Genomic DNA, 13524 nt, shown 5'->3' with positions numbered 1-13524 from the left:
ATAGATAAACTGGACTCTACGAAATTCAAACTCCTCCGTGCACAGAAGGCTGCCATCAAGAATATGAAGCGATGGGCGCCTGTGGGGCTCAGTCGGCCAAACAGCTGCCTTTGGCTCAGGTCATGATCTCTGGGTCCTGGGCACACACACCCAAAAGAACCGAAAACTCAAACACACGTACACAGATGCTCATAGCAGCACTCTTCACAATACCCATAAGGTGGAAACAACCAAAGTGTCTGTCGACAGAGGAATGGGTAAACACAACGTGGGATCTCCGCACAACAGGACATTATTCAGCCATAAAAAGAAATGAAGCAATGATACAGGCGAAACCGTGGATGAACCAGGAAAACATTACGTTCAACGAAAGAGACCAGGAGCAAAAGAACACATACTGTGTGACCCATGTGTGGGAAACATATAGGTAAACAGACAGAGACACAAAGCAGACTGGTCGCTGCCAGGGGTTGATGGAAAAAGCAATGAGGACTAACTGCTTAATGGGTATGGGGTTTCCTTTTGGGGGAATGACAATGTTTTGGAACCACACATAGGTTGTGGTTATATAACACTGTGAATGTACTAAATGGCATGAATTGTTCGTTTTAAAATGGTTAATTTTATGTTGTGTGAATTTTATGTCAATTAAAAAAAAATAATGTTTAAAAAAACCTGATCATCATGAGATATTACTTCACAGCCACTAGGATGACTATAATAAAAGAAAATGGAAAATTCCAAAGTGTTGGTGAGGACAGAAAAGAAACTGGAACCTTCCTACATGACTGGAGAGAACGCAAAATGGTGCTGTCATTGTAGCAAACAGTTTGTCAGTTCCTCAAACAGTTAAACAGTTACCAGTTTACCTAGAAATTTTATTCCTATGTCTATATCCAGGAAAATCAAAAACACATGTTTGCACAAAGACTTGAATGTGGATGCTCAAAGCAGCAATATTTATAATAAACAAAAAGTATTAATAGCCCCGGGGGGGGCACAGAAAGAGATAACCAGATAAATAAAATGTGGTTTATTCACACAATATACTATTATTTCACTATAAAAACGAATGCAATACTGAGACATGCTACAACATGAATGAACCTTAAAAACATTGTGCTAAATAAGAAGGCAGAAACAGAAGGCCACATGCCACATAATTCCATTTACATGAAATATCCAGAATAGGCAAATCCAGAGACAGAGGGGAGATTAGTGGTTACGGAGTTTCTTTTGGGGATGAATGAAAATATTATGGAATTAGATAGTGCTGATATTTTAAAACATTGTGAAATACTAAAAACCAATGAACTATACTTTAAATGGTTTAAATAATTTTTCTTACTAAAAAACATAACATAGTATAATGTAATAACCCACAACAACTTCAAGTATAAAAATAATAACAGCAGTAACAATGTAAAAAAAAAAGCTAGCACATTTGAACCTGATGTAATACAATTCTATCTATATTTAGAGCCAAAGAATTTCATATCACTGTATGTACCTTAATAAAAAAATTAGAAGTTGTGGGGCCTCTGGGTGGCTCAGTCATTAAGCATCTGCCTTCAGCTCAGGTTGTGATCCCAGGGTCCTGGGATCCATCCTGGCATCGGGCTCCCTGATCAGTGGGAAGCCTGTATCTCCCTCTCTCACTCCCCCTGCTTAAATTCCCTCTCTTACTGTCTCTATGTGTCAAATAAATAAAATAAATAAAATCTTTACTAAAAAAAAACCCAAAAAACAAAAGTTAGGGGTGCCTGGGTGGCTCAGTGGGTTAAAGCCACTGCCTTTGACTTAGGTCATGATCCCAGGGTCCTGGGATTGAGCCCCGCATTGGGCTCTCTGCTCAGCGGGGAGCCTGCTTCCTCCTCTCTCTCTCTCTCTCTCTCTCTGCCTGCCTCTCATCTCTGCCTGTATTTTTAAAAAGTTTTAAGTTGAGGGGCCCCTGGGTGGCTCAGTCACTTAAGCGTCTGACTCCTGATTTTCAGTTCAGGTCACGACCTCAGGATCCTGGGATCAAGCCCCATGTTAGACCCTGCATTTGGCGCAGAGCCTGCTTGAGATTCTCTCTCTCCCTCTGCTCCCCCCACCCCGGCTCATGTGTTCCCCCTCCCTCTCTTCCAAATAAAACGTTAAAAAAAATTAAAAGTTGAGGGCACCTGGGTGGCTCAGTGGGTTAAGCCACTGCCTTCGGCTCAGGTCATGATCTCAGGATCCTGGGATCAAGTCCCACATTGGGCTCTCTGCTCAGCGGGGAGCCTGCTTCCCTCTCTCTCTCTCTCTGCCTGCCTCTCTGCCTATTGTGATCTTTGCTCTGTCAAATAAATAAATAAAGTCTTTAAAAAAAAAAATTAAAAGTTGAGAGTGGTAAAGATGCTAAAAGACACCAAGAAACTAACTTGAGCTAATAATGTTTTAAGTCAAATAGAGAGAAATAAGGGGAAACAAGTGGCCAAAGGATGAGTGCCAACGTCAACATGCCACGCCCTGCTGAGCACCCGTGCACATGGCACGTGGGCATCCGCTGGGGCCGGCCAGACAGGAACAGCAGTATTTGGTGTGAGTACAGTTACAAAAGCTGATACCATGTTCAAAAGCCCCAAATGAAAAACCACTGTAAAAAGAAAGTTCCTACAAACACATTTACTAAAAATGCTAAAATTTTTTCCACGATGGCACTTTCTAACCTGCAGCTGCATCGGGACATCCACACCAGGCTACAGACAGGCCAAGCATCCCAATGCGGGCTCTGCACGTAGGCTGAGCACCAGAAGCAACAATGTTAGGAAAGTCACATCTTTGGAACTTTCCAAAATATGTGATCGTGAAAACCTCTGATTAGGTTTCTTGATTTAAATATATCTTTATTTCATTTGCTTATACATGGGTATAAAAATAGTTAAATTCTACCTTAATTCTAAAATTTAGATGTGACAATTACAGGTTAATTAAATCCTGTAATATTTACAATAATTGTGTTGAAAAATAATGCAAACTCAGTCCGATACATTAGAGGTGGTGGAGGAAGGGTGACTTGGGCACAAGCGGACTAACATCTGACAGGCCAGTCTGGGGAAGCAGCCTGGGGGTTACCACCTCTGGAGTGGACACACGTGCCTCTGGTCAGCACACTGGGCCACGCCACTGATGAGAACCTGATGCTACCGCCAGCATATCTCTTCATCATCAAGTGTGGGAAGAGGAGGTCTGCTTCCAAACACATCAGGAAAATGTTCTGCTGAACAGAAACAACAGATACACGAAGAAAAGAGAGCACAACAGAGACTATAAGGTAGGGAAGGGATGTGACTGAGAAGTGGCGCCAGGGGAGTCCGGATTCTCTGGGAGCAGAAGAGAAGCCAAGAGTAGAAGCCACCGGGAAGCAGCCACTCTGGAGGTGTTGGCCTGGGCCGGCTCCAAGCAGCAGGGCCTGGCCAGGCGCCTGGTCTTCTTACCCCAGAACTCCCACTCCACCGTGTCCTCTGAGCGGAACCATTATTACATTATTTACTTTTGCTGCATGTTTAGGCACGAATGTATTGTATTTTGAGGCCATATGTTTATTCAAGCGCAACAATCTCTCCTCAGAAAAACGGTCCTTTCACAGAATGTGGGTCTGCAGTCAGCTCGGCAGGAAGCCCCTCGCACAGCTGAGCCATCCCTGGACCTCGGGGCACAGCAAAGAGCCGGACTGGATTCCTCCGCCTTTCCTCTGCGCCTTCATTGCTCCTAACGACTTCTCTTCCCTACTTGCGACTTCAGTTGAGCTACTTCCTACTTGGGAGATTGGAAATTGGAAACCAAAGCACATCTGCTGACAAAAGGGTGTTCCAAGTACTGGAAAGCCCGGGGAAAACCAAAAAAGGGAAGCATCAGATAAACAGAGAAAATGGTTCCTGCCAGCACGTCAGTACTTCTCACAACGTGCATGTAGGAGAACGAGCTCGACACTAAGCCCAGCAGGGCAATGAAAAGTATCATCTAAGTAATGCCAATAAAAAGAGAAGAGAGAAAACCATAAACAGACAGGTGTGCCCTGCTGATTAAAAAAAAAAAGTTTGCTGGGAACCGTGTTTATGCAAACATTTCAGCACAGGCTCTTTTCATCATACCTGATGCCAAATGCTCTGCTGGGGGAGAGGGCCTGGAGCTGACACACGGGCCAAGTACAGAAGACAGGAGAATCGAGAAGACTTGATTCTTCTCCAAACAAACAGGCAGATCATAACCACGTATGAAAAGCCCCACTTCAGAGAGAGAGAGAGACTGGGGGGAGGGGCGATGAGGCCAGCCAGCCATGGGCTCACAGCTGGGAAAGAACTAGATTAAACCACAGCATAAAACTTGCTCTTAAATCCCTTGGGAAAACAGAGCTATGTGAGGCCCAGCATGGCCAGTATCCCTTGATTTAGGGATCCTTTTTAGCACTGATTCAACCCCGACTGTGCGAAGAAGCTGCGCCTCTCCTGGCCCAGGGCCAGAGTCCTGCCATCTGGGAGGGAGACAGGCTGAGGGCCAGGGCATCCGACAAGCCAGAAAGAGCCAAGTCCGGGTGGACGCGGCCCTGCGGCTGAGCCTGGACAGGAGGCTGAGGCAGCTGCACGTGTGTGATAAGGTTCATTTCCTTGGAGCATCAACTTTACTTGAAAATATGAGTGAAAAACATAAAACATGGCCACATGAAGGACTGGATTACAATATTTAAGTCAACCTTGAGAATAAAGCATGAGATTTCACAAGCACTGGCTCTTACGGCAATGCTGCCCCCCAAACAATCTCTCGAGCAGACCCCCCAGTTCTGCCTAGGGTTTAAAGGCAGGGGCTGTTCGGGTGCTGACGTGGACCCTCTCCCCCCCACACCCCCCGCACACTCATGCTGACCAATCGCAAAGGCCTCACCCAGCAGACCTGTCCACAAGCCTCCTCTCTGAGCTCCCAGACCACCTGGCTCTGTCTGCCCTGCTACACGGGCCCTTGTATTTAATGCAGCCAACATGAAATCTGCCCTCCTCGGTGCTTCCCGTTCCTATCCAACACATCGTGCGTCCGCCCCAACAACCTGCTCCCACCTCGGGGTCGCCCCAGCAGAACCATATCTGTCTCCTTATCCTGACTGAGACCTGCGGGCTTCAGCACTCCTGAGCTCACGCCCCGTCAGCACCACTTCTGTGGATACAGGGTGCACACTTGTTTTTTAAGATTCTATTTTTTTTTAAGTAATCTCCACACCAACACGGGGCTCACGATCAAGTGTCACATGCTCCCGTGCGAGCCAGCCAGGCGCCCCGGGTGCGTGCTCTGTGCTTAGATTCAGTTTACTTATCTGCAGTCTTTCAGCTAAAATAACCCACCTCAAGCTTCTAGTCCAAACCTAACATTGTACACACCAGGAAAACCAGGCACAAACACGCAGTGTGCTTGCAAGGTCCCCAAATTACTAAGAAATCGGCAGCTGATTAAAGAGCAAAATTGATGACATTCATACACAGGAGAAACATATAGACTAAAGCCAACATATTTTGAGAATAAGCTTTTCTCCGTCCTACATCCAACATGATGGAGTACTACACAGCTGCGCAGAAAGGAGTGAGGAGCAGCCCTGTACGCTCCCGTGTGGGCCTCGCGACCTGCTGTTTCTGCTCAGGAAACAATATGGAGGAAAGCTGTACCATATGCTACCAATCTCTAAGAAAGAGGACTGTGTGCACACACATACTTACACTACAGAGGAAAGAACAAACAGGGTATAAGGATTAGGAATGGAAGCCTGACTTCTGTAAATATTTAAATTAATTATTAAATTAAAATATTTAATTTTGATTTGGAAAAATGAAAATGTTTTATAACTTACAACAAAATTTTAAAAGAAGCTATTCCTTCAACTTCAAAAAAAAAAAACAAAAAACAAATATGACTGTCTAAACAAATTGCTGGCACACTAAGGGGCTGGCTTGGTGACTTTAAAACTTAATTTGGCAAATTAGGTATACTTCTCTAGGGATATAGACTATAAGGATAAAAAAAAAAAAAAACTATAGAAAACTCCAAACTGTTTTCAGGAATCATACTATTGGTAATACATTGGTACTGTTATTCTAAAACTATCACGTAGATTTTATAGGATAAAACAAGTAATGATGCTGATGCTATTAGGAACCAAGGTTTTCAGCATTAGAGAAAAGATACATCAATATAAACACAAAGAAGTAAAAACCAAATAATACTAAATTTGAAATAAACATCAGTATGAACTCATGTTATTTTCACTTAAAAAGCACATTTGCCAGGCTGTCCTTCCAAAAGACCTGGAAACAATAACCAGCCCTATAGCAGGGAGTGTCCCCAGCACCCAGAGTGTGGTCTCAAGAGAAGATTTTCTACAAAAGGGAACCAGAGCTGTTCAGAGAAAGAGGCAATGCCAGGTGTGAGGCAAAACTGTGTTTAGCAGGAGTCTGGAACGCGCTACGGCAGCAGAGAGGGCAAGGGAAGGAGGAGTAGGGGCCCCGGAAGGACAGCGGAGCGTACTCAGCGAGGCGCCACCGGCCACGGTGGCTCGAGGCGAGCATCTGTGAGAATCCTAACTGCAAAGGATTTAAACAGAGCCCAGAGGTCTACGTTCCTGACTTTGGCACGCTACTTCAAACAGTCAAGGGTCACTCTGGGAGTGGCCGCAGAACCATCTCATTGTCTGGAGACCTGATAAAGAGGAAGAACGGCATCGACCCTCCCTTCCTATCTGAACTGTCCCTTAGGGTAACCAAATACTCACCCACGGTAAGTTTCTATCTATCCAAATATTTCAGCTACTCAAGGCCAAGCGAATGACCGAGCGCAAACAGCGTCATTTCATGACCTCCGGGGACTGCAGCTAGGCACTGAGCAGCGCTGGCCCCGAGCCACGACCACACACTGAGGGCTCCACTGAAGGACGTGTGGTCCCAGGCTGGGGCGGGCCACAGCCACGGATCCACCTGCCACGTCACAGGAGATGCAGAGGACAGAAGACCACGCTCAGTAGAGAGGGCAAAAGTCAACACGGGAAACCTCGGCCTACGAACACGCAACTGAGAAAACGCATGGAAGCGAAGGGACGGGGAGGGGCCGTCGGGGGATAGAAGACACCCAAGGGGCACGCGGCTGGCTGCTGTCACTGCTTGAACCCCGCCCCACACAAACTGAAAAACTCAGACAGCAGAGCAAAACTGAGTGGGCCTGTGGTTATGAGTGATTTTTAAAATAGTTTTCTTTATACTTCGAATTTATCAGAAATAGTTATATATAGGGGCGCCTAGGTGGCTCAGTGGGTTAAAGCCTCAGACTTTGGCTCAGGTCATGATCCCAGGGTCCTAGGGTCAAGCCCCGTGTCAGGATTTCTGCTCAGCAGGGAGCTTGCCTCCCCCAACCCTGCCTGCCTCTCTGCCTTCTTGTGATCTCTGTCTGTCAAATTTAAAAAAAAGAAAGAAAGAAAGAAAGAAAGAAAGAAAGAAATGGCTATATATTAAAACTCACTTTGGATGCAACTATTTCAAATCCATTTTATATTCATTTTACTGTTCTAACATAGTAAAGAGTTCTTAATTTCAAGTATAAAGTGCTACTCAATCACAAATTAGAGACCAAAACAGAGTACTTTGTTTCCTTTCAAACTCCTAGAGAACAACAGTTAGGGAGCAAACAGTTCAAGCATCAAAAGCTGCAATCTGGGGCGCCAGGGTGGCTCAGTGAGTTAAGCCTCTGCTTTCGGCTCAAGGTCATGGTCTCAGGGTCCTGGGATCAAGCCCGCATCTGGCTCTCTGCTCAACAGGGAGCCTGCTACCCTCTCTCTCGGGCTTTCTCTCTGCCTACTTGTGATTTCTCTCTCTGTCAAATAAAATTAGAAAAAAAAATTTTTAAAAAGCTGCAATCTGAGCTGGGAAGGCCTCCCTGCCCTCGGTGAACGTCCTGCTGCGGAGGGCAGGCCTATAAGGCAGAAACCCCTAGCCCTGCCCCGGGTTTCAAACACATTCATCATTACTGGGCCATCAGGTGTAATGATGATTATTCTCAAAGTGTAATGCCGGTTTAAAAAAATGAGAAATAACAATAAGGTTAGACACACACCGAAATACGGTGCCATGTGTGCAGCAGTTACTCAAATAGGCCTGTCACAGAGGAAACTGCTAAAGCCAAAAATGAGTAAGTTCAGGATGTTTCAATCACTTTATTTTTATGAAAAAGCAAACAAGTTCCAGCTGCAAAAAGAAGTCTATATAAATTAAAATTTTCCAGAGACGTACCTGTGTGTCATACGCTGCGAGGAAGATACAGCAAAGCACGGTCTAGCAGGAAGAGACTTCGGTCAAGAAAGAAGCAAAGCAGCGCCAATCCTGCCCTTCTTCAAGGAGCCTGCTGGGGTCTCTCACCTGGGGAGTAATGATAATACTGGGTCAACTCCACTGGGAACATTTTTAAATGTTTTAAAAATAGAATTTCAAAAATGTAAATTAAAAAGAATGATCAAGAAAGAAGTTTAGGTGCCTGGGTGGCTCATTGGTTGGGCAACTGCCTTCAGCTTGGGTCATGATCCCGGAACTCCGGGATCGAGTCCTGCATCGGGCTCGTGGCTCTATGGGGAGTCTGCTTCTCCCCTCTGACCCTCTCCTCTCATGCTCTCTCTCTCTCTTTCTCAAATAAAAATTTTTTAAAATCTCAAAAAAAAAAAAAAAGGAAAGAAGTTTAAAGAAAACTTTTTGGGGCGCCTGGGTGGCTCAGTGGGTTAAGCCTCTGCCTTCAGCTCGGGTCATGATCTCAGGGTCCTGGGATCGAGTCCCGCATCGGGCTCTCTTCTCAGCAGGGAGCCTGCTTCCCCCTCTCTCTGCCTGCCTCTCTGCCTACTTGTGATCCCTCTCTGTCAAATAAATAAATAAAATCTTAAAAAAAAAAAAAAGAAAAGAAACCATTTTAACCACTCTACAGAAACATGTGTTTTGGATTTTCCACATTACAATTTATGTGGACACAAATTACAAAGTCTGGATATCTTCAGACTATTTTAATTTTAAAATAACTTTTATCATGAAGTACTGCACACACACACACAAAGCACGGTCAACACTATGTTCGGTACACAAACACTAGTCCAACAACCATCCAGGCCAAGGAAGGAACAAACACTGCTGAAACCCCAAAACGGCAGGGTACCTCTCTCTGACCCCCCACCCCCACTCCCACCTTCCGCCGTGAGCAGCAACTATAACCTTTACGGTTATCGCTTTCTTACCTTCCTTTAGATGCAGCATCTAGGCACTGATACAGAATATTTTTGCCAAAATTTGTAATTTCTATACACAGAATTATATTGTATGTACTCTTTCTTTCTCTCTCTCTCTCTCTTTTTTTTTTCCACTCCACCTCTGGGGCTGCACCTGGTATTTATTTTCATTGCCGTGTAGCACACCATTGTGTAAAAATACACTAATTTACTTATCCATTCCCCTGTCCCCTGGGTAGTTTCTGCCTTGGAGCAAAGACACTACGAACAGATCTCCGTGGCGCAGCCATCTTAAGCACAGTGAGCATGTATTTCTCTGGTGTACAGACCTAGAAATGGGATACACCTTTGCTACATAAAGCCAAACTATTTTCCAAAGCAGTTGTAACAATTTATACCCCCATCAGAAGTGTATGAGAGTGTTTCTGGTGCTCAACTACTTCAACAAGACTTGTCCAGTTTTTTAATTCTTGCTAACTGAATGGCTGTATAGTGGTACCCTAAGAATTCTTCACTACATTGAATTTTAAAATTATTTTGAATAGGGGCGCCTGGGTGGCTCAGTCCATTAAGCGTCTGATTCTTGATTTTGGTTCAAGTTATAATCGTACAATCGAGTTCTGCTTTGGGCTGTGTGCAGGGTGTGTGGCCTGCTCAAGATTCTTACTCTCCCTCCCCCTGCCCCTCCCCTACTCTCTCTTTCTTTAGCTCTTAAAAAAATTTTTTATTAACATTTACATTTCTTACATTTGTAAAAATTTTACATCTGACAATTGCTGCAATGCAATTTTTTTTTTTTTTAAAGTAGGCTCCAAGGCCAGCGTGGAGCCCAGCATAGGGCTGGGACTCAGGGCCCTGAATCAACACCAGAGCTGAGGTCAAGAGTCAGACACCCCTGCCACAATGCACTTTTAATTTTGCAACAAGCTCCTTCCTGTTCATCTCTCCAGCAGCTACGGGGCTACCACTTCTCATCAGGCTTAATGGAACTCCCTCATCAACGTCCACCAGCTTCCAGAGACACTGACTCCGACCCCCAGGCACAGGCAGACGTGTGCCGGTTAGGCCTGGCCAGTGCGAGCCTCCTTCCTTACACCCTGGCCAGAGCTGGTTTCTGTGAACACACAGAGTCAAATTAATGAAGTCTTTTCTTCCTCCTCTGGGACTACAAGATTCTCTTTCCCAAAGAACTCAATCATGTGGAAAGCCATCTGCCAACTAGGACTACCTATCCTGGACTTTGTGTGAGCAAGAAAAGAACCTGTTTATGATAAGCTATTTATTTTGTCACAGGACCTACAGGGGCCCACTGTGAAACGATACTCTGGTCCTGCTTTTTGCCTTAAAATATATTTTGTCTAATACTACACATTCTTGTTCTCGGTGTTTGCATAGTTTATTTTTGTCATCATTTTACTTTCAACATTTCTGAATTCCTTTAGATGAATCTCTTGAAAACAGTATATAGTTGGATTTTTAAAAAAATATTTTGAAAAATCTTGGTATCTTTGCCTTTATTTATTTATTTTTTAAAGATTTTATTTATTTATTTGACAGAGAGAGATTACAAGTAGGCAGAGAGGCAGGCAGAGAGAGAGAGGAGGAAGCAGGATCCCCGCTGAGCAGAGAGCCCGATGCGGGACTCGGGACTCGATCCCAGGACCCTGAGATCATGACCTGAGCCGAAGGCAGAGGCTTAACCCACTGAGCCACTCAGGCGCCCAAGTATCTTTGCCTTTAAATGGAAATTTACTCTATTGGCCCTGGAAGCCAACCCGCATATGTAGATTTCCTTCTGCTATTTTACCAGGGGCTATCCGCCTCCTTTAGGAATGTTATTCTAACTCCCTCTTCTCTGTCATCTAGAAGGTACAGGTTCTGTTTTTACTCTTTTAATGATTACTTTAGAAATGACAATGTGCGGCTTCTCCTCACAGCCCTATCTTACCCTTCTCTCAGACAGCAAGGACTTTAAAGTGTTAACTCCATTCATCGTATTTCCAGCCTATGTCCCACCACTACGTGTTTACACATGTTCACGTACTTTTGTCACCATTAACATTTTACATAACATTCAATCATTTTGGTTAGAGAGAGAATCCCTTCCTTTCTCCTACTGACTTATCACTCCAAGTGCTGTGTGGCTCTCAGGGCCGGTGTCAGGAATCCAGCTGCTGTTCCTCTGTGTAATCATGTGCTTCACGGCCCTGTGTTTGCGTGTGGATTTCTTTCTTTCTTTTTTTTTTTTTTTAAAGATTTTATTTATTTATTTGATAGAGAGAAATCACAAGTAGATGGAGAGGCAGACAGAGAGAGAGGGGAAGCAGGCTCCCTGCTGAGCAGAGAGGCCGATGCGGGACTCGACCCCAGGACCCTGGGATCATGACCTGAGCCGAAGGCAGCGGCTTAACCCACTGAGCCACCCAGGTGCCCCTCTTTTTACTTAGGATATCTTGTCAGTCATTTGTTGAACGTCTTACCATTGTGGTTTGCCGCATTTCAACTTTCTGGAGAGATTTCAGCCATTATCTTTTCAAACACTGCTTCTGCCCTGGCCCTCATGTCTCCTTCTAGAGCCAATTACATGAGCCTTAGTCCCTACTTCCTGTGTCTCCTGCCTTCCCTTTGTGCTTCCCACATTTCCATCTCTGTGCTTCTCGTTTTTCCGTGTTTGATATGCTACGCTGGTGGATTACAGGGATTGATTTTCCAGTGTTAAGCCAATTTCTCACTCCTGAGATAAACCTCACGTGATCATTAATATCCTTTTTATATGTTTCTACATGGATTCTATCTGCTACCATGTATGGAAGATGTGTGTAAGACTAATGCACTTGGTGGTTTTGCTTTACTGTAAGTTTTTGTCTTGTCTTCCTTTCAGTCCAGCGCTGGCTCACAGAATGAGATAGGAAACATTCCCTCCTCATTTTCAGAACCCTGAGATCATGAATGGAGCCAAAGGCAGACATTTAACTGACTGAGCCACTCGGGAGCCCCAAAGGATTTTCATTACCAATTCAATTTCTTTAGTAAATACAGAATAATGAAAGTTACATATTTCTTCCTGAGTTAGCTTTGATGGTTTGTGTTTTTCAAAAAATGTTTTTGTTTAAGTTGTCAAATTTAGGGGCACCTGGGTGACCTCAGTCTTTTAAGTGTCTGCTTTCAGCTCAGTGATCCCAGGGTGTTGGGATCAAGTCCCACATTGGGCTCCTTGCTTGGCGGGAAGCCTGCTTTTCCCTCTCCTGTTCTCCCTGATCGTGTTCCCTCTCTCACTGTGTCTGTCAAACAAATTTAAAAAAAAAAAAAAAGTCAAATTTATTGGTATAAAATTATTCACAATTTTACTCTTACTACCCTTTCAATGTCTTTAGGGTCCGTAGTGGGACCCTTTTTTACATCCCTCATATTGGCAGTAATGTTTCCTTCTTCTCCTACCCATGACAGATTTTGTGGATAGGACAGCGATCTTTAACTCCTCAGAGTTTACCCGCAAACACTGCTGCGCTGCGTTAGGTGCAGGGACAGTGAATTCCGTCGCAGGGACAGCGAATTCCGTCACAGGGACAGCAAATTCCGTCGCTCTCCTCCCGTCCTTTGTGCTACTGATTTCACTGATTCACCTCTACAAGTATTATAAGGCCCAGCATATATTGTCACTTTTGCCTTTTTTTTTTTAAAGATTTTATTTTAATATTTATTTGACAGACAGAGATCACAAGTAGGCAGAGAGGCAGGCAGAGAGAGGGGGAAGCAGGCTCCCCGCTGAGCAGAGAGCCCGATGCCGGGCTCGATCCCAGGACCCTGGGATCATGACCCGAGCCGAAGGCAGAGGCTTTACCCCACTGAGCCACACAGGCACCCCTGCCCCCCCCCTTTTTTTTTTTAAGATTTCACCTATTTATTTGACAGAGAGAGAGATCACAAGTAGGCAGAGCAGCAGGCAGAGAGGGAGAAGCAGGCCTCCCGCTGAGCAGAGAGCCCGATGTGGAGCTCAATCCCAGGACCCTGAGATCATGACCTGAGCTAAAGGCAGAGGCTTAACCCACAGAGCCATGCAGGGGCCCCAACAGACTTTAAAAAAAAAAAAAAAAGATATTTATTTATTCATTTGACAGAGAGACACTGAGAGAGGAAACACAAGAACGGGGACTGAGAGAGGAAGAAGCAGGCTTCCTGCCGAGCAGGGGACCTGATGCAGGGCTCTATCCAAGGACACTGGGGTCATTCCCTGAGCGGAAGGCGGATACTTAACAACTGAGCCACCC

General features: G+C 44.8%; 1 protein-coding gene across 8 annotated transcripts in view; it reads right to left on the bottom strand.

Moving 5' to 3' along the window:
• TRAF3 (TNF receptor associated factor 3) overlaps window positions 1-13524 on the bottom strand; it is a 119024-nt gene that overhangs the window by 46367 nt on the left and 59133 nt on the right. For 7 of the 8 annotated variants that reach the window (XM_059183192.1, XM_059183193.1, XM_059183194.1 and 4 more), the window contains one exon: window positions 8283-8408. The exons of the other annotated variant lie outside the window; for it this stretch is intronic. The gene's annotated coding sequence lies outside the window, so the exon portion shown is untranslated. The remainder of the gene's footprint in view (window positions 1-8282; window positions 8409-13524) is intronic. 8 annotated transcript variants of the gene reach the window in all.

The sequence above is a fragment of the Mustela lutreola genome, chromosome 7, assembly GCF_030435805.1.
Source record: "Mustela lutreola isolate mMusLut2 chromosome 7, mMusLut2.pri, whole genome shotgun sequence".
NCBI lineage: Eukaryota > Metazoa > Chordata > Mammalia > Carnivora > Mustelidae > Mustela > Mustela lutreola.
The sequence above is the reverse complement of the archived record's forward strand: the minus strand, read 5'-3'. Positions and strand labels throughout refer to the sequence as shown.